This window comes from Cherax quadricarinatus, chromosome 5 (genome assembly GCF_038502225.1).
Source record: "Cherax quadricarinatus isolate ZL_2023a chromosome 5, ASM3850222v1, whole genome shotgun sequence".
Classification (NCBI taxonomy): domain Eukaryota; kingdom Metazoa; phylum Arthropoda; class Malacostraca; order Decapoda; family Parastacidae; genus Cherax; species Cherax quadricarinatus.
The window spans coordinates 74,303,599-74,316,342 of NC_091296.1; the positions used below are offsets into that span (position 1 = coordinate 74,303,599).

At 46.7% G+C, this 12,744-nt stretch overlaps 1 protein-coding gene across 1 annotated transcript in view; it reads right to left on the reverse strand.

The window, feature by feature from the left end:
• Nucleotides 1-12,744, reverse strand: part of dlp (glypican dally-like) — a 477,280-nt gene that overhangs the window by 289,004 nt on the left and 175,532 nt on the right. The window lies entirely within an intron of this gene.

Consider the following 12,744-nt stretch of genomic DNA (forward strand, 5'->3'; position numbering starts at 1 on the left):
AGCAGTGAGTGTTCAGCAGCAGGACAGCAGTGAGTGTTCAGCAGCAGGACAGCAGTGAGTGTTCAGCAGCAGGACAGCAGCGAGTGTTCAGCAGCTGGACAGCAGCGAGTGTTCAGCAGCAGGATAGCAGCGAGTGTTCAGCAGCAGGATAGCAGCGAGTGTTCAGCAGCAGGATAGCAGCGAGTGTTCAGCAGCAGGACAGCAGTGAGTGTTCAGCAGCAGGATAGCAGTGAGTGTTCAGCAGCAGGATAGCAGTGAGTGTTCAGCAGCAGGACAGCAGTGAGTGTTCAGCAGCAGGACAGCAGTGAGTGTTCAGCAGCAGGATAGCAGTGAGTGTTCAGCAGCAGGATAGCAGTGAGTGTTCAGCAGCAGGACAGCAGTGAGTGTTCAGCAGCAGGATAGCAGTGAGTGTTCAGCAGCAGGACAGCAGTGAGTGTTCAGCAGCAGGATAGCAGTGAGCAGTGAGTGTTCAGCAGCAGGACAGCAGTGAGTGTTCAGCAGCAGGATAGCAGTGAGTGTTCAGCAGCAGGATAGCAGTGAGTGTTCAGCAGCAGGACAGCAGCGAGTGTTCAGCAGCAGGACAGCAGCGAGTGTTCAGCAGCAGGATAGCAGTGAGTGTTCAGCAGTGAGTGAGTGTTCAGCAGCAGGACAGCAGTGAGTGTTCAGCAGCAGGACAGCAGTGAGTGTTCAGCAGCAGGACAGCAGTGAGTGTTCAGCAGGACAGCAGTGAGTGTTCAGCAGCAGGATAGCAGTGAGTGTTTAGGAGCAGGACAGCAGCGAGTGTTCAGCAGCAGGATAGCAGTGAGTGTTCAGCAGCAGGACAGCAGTGAGTGTTCAGCAGCAGGATAGCAGTGAGTGTTCAGCAGCAGGACAGCAGTGAGTGTTCAGCAGGACAGCAGTGAGTGTTCAGCAGCAGGATAGCAGTGAGTGTTTAGGAGCAGGACAGCAGCGAGTGTTCAGCAGCAGGATAGCAGTGAGTGTTCAGCAGCAGGACAGCAGTGAGTGTTCAGCAGCAGGATAGCAGTGAGTGTTCAGCAGCAGGACAGCAGTGAGTGTTCAGCAGCAGGATAGCAGTGAGTGTTCAGCAGCAGGACAGCAGCGAGTGTTCAGCAGCAGGATAGCAGTGAGTGTTCAGCAGGACAGCAGTGAGTGTTCAGCAGCAGGATAGCAGTGAGTGTTCAGCAGCAGGACAGCAGTGAGTGTTCAGCAGGACAGCAGTGAGTGTTCAGCAGCAGGATAGCAGTGAGTGTTTAGGAGCAGGACAGCAGCGAGTGTTCAGCAGCAGGATAGCAGTGAGTGTTCAGCAGCAGGACAGCAGTGAGTGTTCAGCAGCAGGATAGCAGTGAGTGTTCAGCAGCAGGATAGCAGTGAGTGTTCAGCAGCAGGACAGCAGCGAGTGTTCAGCAGCAGGACAGCAGCGAGTGTTCAGCAGCAGGATAGCAGTGAGTGTTCAGCAGCAGGACAGCAGTGAGTGTTCAGCAGCAGGACAGCAGCGAGTGTTCAGCAGCAGGACAGCAGCGAGTGTTCAGCAGCAGGATAGCAGTGAGTGTTCAGCAGCAGGATAGCAGTGAGTGTTCAGCAGCAGGATAGCAGTGAGTGTTTAGGAGCAGGACAGCAGCGAGTGTTCAGCAGCAGGATAGCAGTGAGTGTTCAGCAGCAGGATAGCAGTGAGTGTTCAGCAGCAGGATAGCAGTGAGTGTTCAGCAGCAGGACAGCAGCGAGTGTTCAGCAGCAGGATAGCAGTGAGTGTTCAGCAGCAGGATAGCAGTGAGTGTTTAGGAGCAGGACAGCAGCGAGTGTTCAGCAGCAGGATAGCAGTGAGTGTTCAGCAGCAGGACAGCTTCAAAGGTTTCCTTACAGAAGATCTGGAGTGACTATCAGCTGGGGAAGACTAAGTTGGCACAATAAGGCGTCAGTGAAAGAGGTCTTTTCCGTTTGTCTTGGAATTTCAATATGGGCAGAGAGACGGTGGCGGCTTTAGTGTTCCCGACAAATTTGTGTTGCAATTAAGTGTTAGAGCGACGGTGTGGGGGGGGGGGAACGTCGCACCCTCCCCTCCCCCTGCTTTCATCTTCCAGATGATGGTGTGAGGGAGGGTGTGAGGGAGGGGGGTCACTGCCCCTTCCCTCACACCTCGTGATGTTATGTGAGGGGGATGTCTTCCCTCACCTTCAGTTTCATCTCACATCTCCTTTCTTCTGTACTCTTCTCTACTTCTCTTTAATCTTTCAAGTTAGCTTTCTCTATTTCCGTCTCATCGCTCTAAAAATTTTCACTCTCCCTTCCTCTTCCCCTCAGGGAGTTACACTTCTTTATCCCTCCCCCTCCCTTCTCTCCCTCTCCTCATCGTCAGGGAGCTCCATTACCTCTCCCTTTGTTTTTCTCCTTCCTCTCATTTCTCTTCCTCTCTCAGTATTTTGATCTTCGTACTCCATTTATGTTCTCTCCCCCTATCTTTCATCTCCCTCTTTTCTTTCTGTATCTTCTTCCTCTTCCTCCCTTGTCTCCCCATGTTATTCTTACCTCCCGCCTCTTGTAACCTCTTCCTTTCTCCACTGTCACAGAGCCAATTAAAATGTGTACTGTTTCTTAAGGGATGGTGAAGGAGTGAGGGAGGGATGATGGGAGGGGTGATGGTGGAAGGAGTGAGGGAGGGATGATGAAGTATTTTTAGCAATTAAAATTCGATACATCAGCAGTGTGATGCTACAGTATTCAATATGACAGTTACACAGTGAAACAAAAAGCTAGCTGTGTTTCCCTGTCATATTCCATTATACAGGAAGGGGCTCCTACAGTGTTGAAATCTGTCAGCCTGAGCTGGGAGACTTCAGCAGGGCAATGAGGACAGTGTCAAGTATTCCATTAAAGGTATACGGAGGGAGGGAGGGAGGGAGGGAGGGAGGGAGGGAGGGAGAGGGACAACTGATAAAAGGTAGATTAGCCTGGAGCAGCAACCGCATCACCCCAACTCCCACTTGACACTAATGGGTTGCTTTATGGTGTTAAGTCTGATTGTAGATGACTCCAAACACCTGTTTAATCTTGTCATTTTCTTGAAATATTAGCCTGTCCCACGCCATGGCGTGCAAGTGGGTGTTGCGATATTGTACACACGTATTGTCGATGTTGTCCATGCTACGGATGTACTCCTACTCCTCTCATGGCTGGAAAACTAGGAATGGAGTGTAATTTTTTTCCCTGCAGACACTGAGGACCTGCAGTGGCGGCTTGCTTGAGGATGAGTAAGATTACATGGATACCACTTTCTCCAACCTCAAATTCCCTCGCCAGATGATCTTTCACTACAAACATAAAGCAGACATGATACACATCAGCGCCACGAACAACAAAGTTACACATCACGTATAAGCACCAGAGCCAACACAGTGACTGCAAAACTACATAAAATCAACATTGATATTCCTGTGGTTGCCATCAAAACCATCCGTGACATCACGAGGACCTCCACAACCTACACCAGACCCAAGCACACTGGAGCCTCCAGCATTCCCTGTGATGGATGTGATCAGGCTGACAGAGAATCAGCTAGCCTTCCCATACGGCTACAAAAAGATGATTACGCCTGTAGAATTAACACGAACAACGCATGTGTACAAAATAACATCAAGTCCCACATCATGGCTATTTCAAGAAATAGGGAAAATTCAGCCCTGTATCATGTACCTTATATATTCTATGGAGAGGGAGTCTAGACACAGGGGTCATCCCACAGCCATTAAAAACAATGGATATAGCCCCACTCCACAAAGATGGTAGCAAACTAATAACAAAGAACTACAGACTGATAGCACTGACGTCCCATATTAATAAAACCTTTGAAACAGTTTAAAGAAGATCGCTAACCACTTGAATTCCCAATAGCGTCACAACCCAGGGTAGCACGGTTTTAAAACGGACCACTCTAGCCTCTCGCAGCTACTGGCCCATTACGGCATGGTCTTGGATGCATTGAAGATCAAAATGCGGATGTAATATACACAAACTTCAACAAGTGCGATCATAGTGTAAAAGTGCATGAAATGTGTGCAAGAGGAACAACTGGAAAAGTGGGCATGTGGATTTTAAACTTTCTCCCAACCTTTTCCTCATCCTCATATCATCCATTGTGGACACAGCATATCTCCAAGAGGATGTAACCCAAGTCTTCCAGAGGACCACAGAAAGCACCGGTGTTCAGTGAGAACAGAGTATAAAAGTAATTCTAAGCACGCAATTGGGTGAAAAACAAAGGTGAATGTTTTAGAAGTGATAAAGCAAGAGGATTTCATTTTCAAGTATCACATCATCACAACGGCGAACAAAATTATTGGAAGGCTAACAAGAACCTTCAAAATAAGAGATGCTCAGCCAATGATGGTTCTCTTTAAGTCACTTGTTCTCTCTAGGCTGGAATATTGTTGTACACAAAAAGCCCCTGTTAGGGAAAACGAAACTGCAGACCTAGAGAATGTACAGAGCTTTCAATGCATGTATAAATTCAGCCAAACAAATTACTGGGAACATCTGAAGTCCTTTGACCTGCACTCCTTGAAACGCAGGAGAGAAAGATGCACCATAATTTACACCTGGAAAATCCTAGAGGGACTGGTCCCAATTCTGTACATGGATATCATTCCCTACGAAAGCAAGAGACTCAACAGACGGTGAAAAAACAACCCCAATGAAAAGCAGGGGTACCAAGATTTTTCAACACCCTCCCCTCGTACATATGGGGTGATTACCAACAGATCCCTGGCTGACTGCAAAAGGGAACTTAAGTTCCTCAAATCTGACCAGCCTGGCTGCGGTTCGTACTTAGGACTGCGTGCGGCCAGCAGTAACAGCCTGACTGATCAGGCCTTGATCCACCAGGCGGCCTGGTCTGAGGCATTGATCCCCGAAAACCTGCTTCAGGTATCCAGGTGTTTGTAAATGTCGACTTCAGTTTATGAGCTGCCACTCCATGACTGCACTTGTAAAATAATTTTGAAAAACTTTGCGTTTTGGTTTCTTCCAAAACCCTGTGATTTTGCATGATCCAATAATTTGTGATAGGCATATTGTGGGGTGGGAGAGATATATCAATCACCTTTGTAACCTCAGATGAGGGGAAGGTACCATTGTAGGGTGGGAGAGGAATATGAATCACCTTTGTAGCCTCAGAGAGGATGCAAGGTACCACTGTGGGGTTGGATAGTTCGGGAGGGGGGGGGGAGGGGTTACCCTGGGGAAAGCTGAGGGCGGATACCTTTGGAAGGGCAGACAGGAAGTCCCTTAAGGCAGAAGGTGGTAGTGGGGTTGTACCCTGGGAAGGTGTGTCAAAGGGTCCTTTTATGCAGCGGTATTGGTTGTGGCTACCAGTTATAACTTGGGTAGCAGTGGTGGTTGTGGCTACCAGTTAAAACATGGGTAGTAGTGGTGGTTGTGGCTACCAGTTATAACATGGGTAGTAGTGGTGGTTGTGGCTACCAGTTATAACATGGGTAGTAGTGGTGGTTGTGGCTACCAGTTATAACATGGGTAGCAGTGGTGGTTGTGGCTACCAGTTAAAACATGGGTAGTAGTGGTGGTTGTGGCTACCAGTTATAACATGGGTAGTAGTGGTGGTTGTGGCTACCAGTTATAACATGGGTAGCAGTGGTGGTTGTGGCTACCAGTTATAACATGGGTAGCAGTGGTGGTTGTGGCTACCAGTTACAACATGGGTAGCAGTGGTGGTTGTGGCTACCAGTTATAACATGGGTAGTAGTGGTGGTTGTGGCTACCAGTTATAACATGGGTAGTAGTGTGGTGGTTGTGGCTACCATTTATAACATGGGTACCAGTGGTGGTTGTGGCTACCAGTTATAACATGGGTAGTAGTGTGGTGGTTGTGGCTACCATTTATAACATGGGTACCAGTGGTGGTTGTGGCTACCAGTTATAACATGGGTAGCAGTGGTGGTTGTGGCTACCAGTTATAACATGGGTAGTAGTGGTGGTTGTGGCTACCAGTTATAACATGGGTAGTAGTGGTGGTTGTGGCTACCAGTTATAACATGGGTAGTAGTGGTGGTTGTGGCTACCAGTTATAACATGGGTAGTAGTGGTGGTTGTGGCTACCAGTTATAACATGGGTAGCAGTGGTGGTTGTGGCTACCAACATCCTTTGGGAAACTCAGCTGGCAACATCCTCGAGCAGAGCCAACTGCCACCATCCAACACTCGGTGGTTTCCCTGGCAACCCTCAGAATAAAAATTCCCCAGTAATAAATGCCGCTGCAGGAGATACATTACCCGGTGTTCCCAGCGAGGGAGCTCCACCTGCTGCTCTTTCTCTCCGGGTGTTCCTCACTCCCAGGGACCCCACCTGCTGCTCCTTCTCTCAGGGTATTCCTCACCCACAGGGACAGCACCTGCTGTTCCTGCTCTCAGGGTGTTCCTCGCCCCCTGGGACCCCACCAGCTGCCCCCCACCTCCAAGTGTCAGCGTTATGTAGTCGTTACCGCCTGACGGCTTAGGAATGTAAAGGTCACTGACACTGACCTGTTAGTTTCAAACATTCGGCTAACTGCAGGGCACAGCTCAGTGAACATGTAGGAATCAAGCTGAAAGGATATGGTTAGAATACTCTGGCAGACAACAGAACCTTTTTCATCGATAAACACTGGCAGAGCAGCTATGTATTACTCCAAAGGCCCCCCACTAAGTTTTTAACCCCAAACCTCACAACAAATGGTGGTAGCAGTGGGACTGAACTCCTTTATGGTCAAGGACCATCTTGCTAATCGTTCAGTAGGTTGTTTATTCTGGAACAAGGAAATTATTGTAGCATGATTTGTTAAAACACTGACTGGGTACTGGTAGATATCTTGGAAATGTTTTAAAATCCAAACAACAGTTAATGCTTCTTGCTCAGTTACAGAATAATTTCGTTCAGCCCTGGTTAAGACTCGACTAGCAAGTGCAAGTGGGTTATACTTGCCATCAGTCTTTTGCACTAGGACAGCACGTATGCCAAAAGCACTAGTGTATGTCAGGTAGAGAGGCTACCTGGAGGGTATTCCAGGGATCAACGTCCCCGCGGCCCGGTCCACGACCAGGCCTCCCGGTGGACCAGGTCCTGATCAACGAGGCTGTTACTGTTGGCCGTACGCAGTACAATGTACGAACCACAGCCCGGCTGATCCGGCACCGACTTGAGGCATCTGTCCAGCTCCCTCTTGAAGATAACCAGGGGTCTACTGGTAATGCCCCTTATGGCTGGCGAGAGGCCCCGGACACTCATTGCGCTTTCTCTTAGTGTACCAGTGACGCCCCTACTTTTCACTGGGGTATGTTGCATCGCCTGTCAAGTCTTTTGCTTTCGTATGGAATGATCTCTGTGTAGCCGGGTCACCATATAGAGAAGACCCGGGCCGGAAGTACCGGCGAACCTCTAATGAATGAAGTGATCTCTGTGTGCAGATTAGGAACCAGTCCCTCCAGAATCTTCCAGGTGTAGATTATGATATATATATATCTCGCCTGCGCTCCACTGAGTGTTTCCAGGCGTTCCCAGTAGTTAAGGTGTTTGATGGAACTTATACGTGCAGTAAAGGTGCTCTGTACATTCTCTAGATCTGCAATTTCACCTGTCTTGAATGGGGATGTTAATGTACAGCAGTATTCCAGCTTAGAACAAGTGATTTGAACAGCTTTCTCGCAGATGTAATAGTGGCATTGTGATCCTTGAAGGTGAGGTCTTCGGACATTACCACACCCAGGTCCTTCACATTACTTTTCCGCACTATTGTGTGATTAGAGTTTATAGTATACTCAGTCCTAGTTATTATTTCCTCCAGTTTTCTATAACGGTTTTTTAAAATCAGGTAACTTTAATACACGAGAAGAGGTTACCTGGAGTTCACCTGGAGAGAGTTCCGGGGGTCAACGCCCCCGCGGCCCGGTCTGTGACCAGGCCTCCTGGTGGATCAGAGCCTGATCAACCAGGCTGTTGCTGCTGATTGATCAGGCTAGCTTATCTTTTAATGACTGGAATGTTCTTTCTTGACGGAAGGTCCAAGTTAAAGGAGCATCTTAAGCAATTCAGTTAAAGGAGCCACAAGAAAAGAAAAATTTGCAATAAAAGCTCTGCAGAAACCTGAGAAGGCCACGAATGATCTTACGGTGTAGGTGTAGAAAAATTCTGTACGGCAGTTACTATGACCAGTCGTAACCCCCCTAAGAGTGACTACGTGACCAAGAAACGATCTCTGGTCTAAGAAACTGACATTGAGAACTTTTTCTTTAGACTGGTTTCTTTAAGTTTAACCAAGTACCAAATCTAGTGTCGTCAGATGCGTTTCCACATCTTTTGACATAACAATTGCATCATCTAGGTACTTATGAGGCTTATAAAAATATTTGTCATTTGCCTTGAAAATGTGACAGGGAAGGAGAGCAATCCAAATGCGATTTTGAGGAAATGATAATGACCTGTTGGGGCTGAAATGGCTGTTAGCTCTTGTCTGTCCTCATCAAGAGGGACCTGCTAAAACCCCTGTAACAAGTCTAAGGCGGAGACAACTTTATTATCCTCTATACTACGTCATAAATCACTAACAAGAAGTGGAAAACAATTTGGAATCACTGCCATTCAGCTTCCTAAAATCAATCACCAGGTGCCAAATACTGCCTTTTGTGGATAGTAAAATCACTGGCTCATTTTAGGGTGAATTGCTGTGTAATGACACTGTCATCAAGCGTCTGGTTGATTAACTCTTCTGTTAGAGCAACTTGAGAATGTGGCACTTTGTATGTAGGTATGTAAATAGGTCCAACACCAGGCTCAAGTGGAATACAGTGGGATATTAAATTTGTTAAATCCATCTTCTCCCCTGGTAACCATAAAATCGTCTACGTTTGCTTAATACCAGTAAAATACTTGTAACTTTACCTGTGAAGTCATTTGGGTCTAAATTTTTTTCTTCTACTGGTAGGAAAGACGGATTCACACATGGGACAATAGCACCAACCCACTGGTCCGGTGAAAACTAGCCCCCTACATGAACAGGATACTGGTTGTGAAGAAGGTCTACGATGTTGGTGTTCGCTCTGGTATGGACACTCTGACCAACAGTATTTGCAAGAGAAAGTTGGATCTTACCGTCGCGTACAATGTGTCAAGATGATTCGACGAACAAACCCTTTATCCTGCAAGAATCACTTTCAACAACTACAGTATCACCATCTGGATCACAAGCATAACTGATGCAACAGAAACGTCTTTCTGCTGACGGCCTGTGACATCAAGAGAAGGCATAATCTGTTTCAAGTAGTCACTCTCCGACAAGGCAGCTCCTGTGGAGGAACCACTACATGAACTAGCAGTCATCGTTGGAATAGTACTAGTGCCTAAGGCTATCTGAGCGTCCTCTGACACCTAAGCCAACTGCACACTATCCTGCATGCGAGAGGTTGCAGAATCAGGTCTCCTGACGGGAAATACAATATCACCAATGCCTGACTGCTCGGACTCTTCCTTAATCTCCAGGAACTGTTCCTTTACTTCCATGGATTCTTCCTTAACCTCCTGGAACTGTTCCTTCACATCCATTGATTCTTCTTTAACCTCCTGGAACTGTTCCTTCACATCCATTGATTCTTCTTTAACCTCCTGGAACTGTTCCTTCACATCCATTGATTCTTCTTTAACCTCCTGGAACTGTTCTTTCACTTCCATTGATTCTTCTTTAACCTCCTGGAACTGTTCTTTCACTTCCATTGATTCTTCCTTAACCTCCAGGAACTGTTCCTTGAACTCCAAAGACTCTTCGGTGACTTTCACGGAGAATTTAACTCACTACGACCACTACTAATACTACTACACCACTACCACTACACTACCATCGCCACTACGAACACCACCACTACACCACCACTACTAGTACTACCACACCACTACCACCAAAACCACCACCGCTACATTACCACCATCTCCCTCACCACCCCCCTCCCCACAACACTACCACCATCTCCTTCACCACCCCCCTCCTCACAACATTACCACCATCTCCCTCACCATCCCCCTCCCCACAACACTACCACCATCTCCCTCACCACCCCCTCCTCGCAACACTACCACCGTCTCCCTCACCCCCTCCTCACAACACAACTACCATCTCCTTCACCACCACCTCCTCACAATACTACCATTACCCTCACCACCCCCTCCTCACAACACTACCACCATCTCCCTCACCAGCAGCAGCAGTTCCTGTAATACATAAACAGTGTGGTGGTAGCTGCCCAGCAGCTTCTCGTTTACATAAGGATTTACATACATTTTGATTTCCTTCTGTGAACGTCTCGGCGCTCCCTACATTAAAGGTACGTCCGCTAAAACCCTCTTGATATACCTGTTACCAGTTTCCAAAGCTCTACTAGGCTTGAGGCCTAGGATTTTCATTTTGTTCATTCTACACTTTCGTATCTCTCACTGCAGCAAGTTATGACAATATAATATGTGAGCTGGAGGAAAGGGAGGGATAAATGTGAGAAGAATGATTACCTGTAGTCGCTTCCGGAGGCCACTGTCCCCTGGTTGTTGGCAACATTGATCAGGTTGTTGGTGCCTGTCGCCGCCCACAGTCCAACACACGTATACGCCACAGCCAGATTTTTTTCTTAAAGACAACTAGGAGTGTGCTGGTAATCCCCCTTATGCATGAGGATGTTGAAGAGTTGTGGTCCCTTTACACTTACCGAGTTCTCTCTCAGTGTACTCATCGCTCCCCTGCTTTTCATTAGAGGTATTCTGCGCCATCTGCCAAGCCTCTTGTATTCATAAGTAGTGATTTCTGTGTGAAGGTTTGGGAGCACTCCTACATCTTCCAGGTGCAGATTATGACGAATCTTTCTCGTCTACGTTCTAAGGAGTACAATCCTAGGAACTTCAAGTGCTTCCGGTTAAGTGCTTGATTTAGATTATACGAGCTGTCAAAGTTCTCTGTACATTTTTCAGTTCTGCAAATTTGCCTGACTTGAAGGGGAGCGTTAGTACACAGCAACATTGGAACCTGATGAGAGAGTGACTTGAAGAGTGTTATCGTTAGCTTGGCATCGTTTGTTCTGAAGGTTCTAGTTATCCAACCTATCAATTTCCTTGTAGTTACAATATTACTGTTGTGCTCCTTGAACGTGAGATTTTATGATATTATCATTCCCGGGTCTCTCACATTAAACTTTCGGTCTATTGAGTGATTCGAGTTAGTTTTACACTATCTTGTTTTTATTTCATGAATCCTTCCGTAATGTAGTAATTGAAATTTGTCTTCAGTGAACATTATATTGTTGTTAACAGCCCACTGGAAGACTTAGCCGATATCAGCTTGGAGGTTGACTGTGTCTTCCATGGCTGTCACTCGTGTAGATTCTAGAGTCGCCTGCAGAGGATGAAACAATGGAATGGTTTATGTCCCTGTGTATGTCAGATATGATAATGAGGAAGAGAAGTGGGGTGAGTACCGTGCCTTGAGGAATAGAACTCTTCACTGTAGCAGCCTCTGATATCACTTTACTATTACTCTACCTACTTATACCTGGCTACCTGGGTTCTAATTGCACACTGTTCTCGCGTTATACCTATTGTTGATTCAATTTGATTACTGCAAAATTAATAACAAATAATGGAGGTTAAGCGCAAAATGGCATTCCTACAAGTGCTAGATCAGCCAGGTTGTGACGATAACCAAGACGCATATGAAACACTTGTCTTTCATTCATAGTGAGATGTTTACCCTGCGCAACAAGCTTTTACAATCTAACAGAGAGGCTTGAGGATGGAAACTTAGAACCAGTAAACAAATCTCCATCCTTTCACCTCTATTAGGCTGAAAAAATTCTCTAGGCAGACGAAACATCTCGTTAATAAAGATACCTGGGTGTTGTATTGTGTCTTGTATATATCAACTTGTGGGAATTACATACCACTAATGTAATGATACTGGTTGTATAGGCCTGCTGACCGCTGGAAGCAAAAGCATGGTAGGTCAGGCCGTCAACAAGAAGTCTGGTCTCAGGCCGGGCTGGTCACAGGTACGTCATCTTCAGGGACAATAAGTCACAAGTTACAGACACTCCAGCTCTGCTGGAAACTCTGATAAATACCGAACACTTCATGGAATGCTTGGAATGCTTGAAGATATTCTTATCATATCTTTGAAAAGTTTCGAGTCTTTCAACTCCCGGAGCCCGGTCATGGGCCAGGCTCGTCTGGTGCTAGCCTGGTCAATCAGGCTGTTACTGCTGAAGGCTCGCTGTCCCATATCTCCATCACAACCTGGTCGATCTGGCACCTATCAGATTTCGTTACCTCGTGCATGAAACCTATTTTTGCATGACAGGAAAATATAAGAGTTTACGTTTCCATGATGTAGCTACCATGATGGTAGTGTAGCAGCACACTGATGTAGTCACTTTGGTTCCATAATAAAAAAAAAACTATCTAATATATCCAAATTTCCTGGATATGTGCGGTTACACTAGTATATATAATAGTTACACAGTGGGAACAAAAGCCTGTTTCCCTATCATAATCCATCACAGCATGAGTCACGTAATGTTAAAAGCTGACAGTCTAAGCTGCGACACATCAGTAAGGCAATGAGGAAATTGTCATGTATAATAATGCCCACGAGAACGGGGAGGGGAGGGGAGGGGGGAAGAATGGCCGGGGGTACGTCTGGTGTGTGAAAGAGGGCAGCCTTGTTCATCATCTTA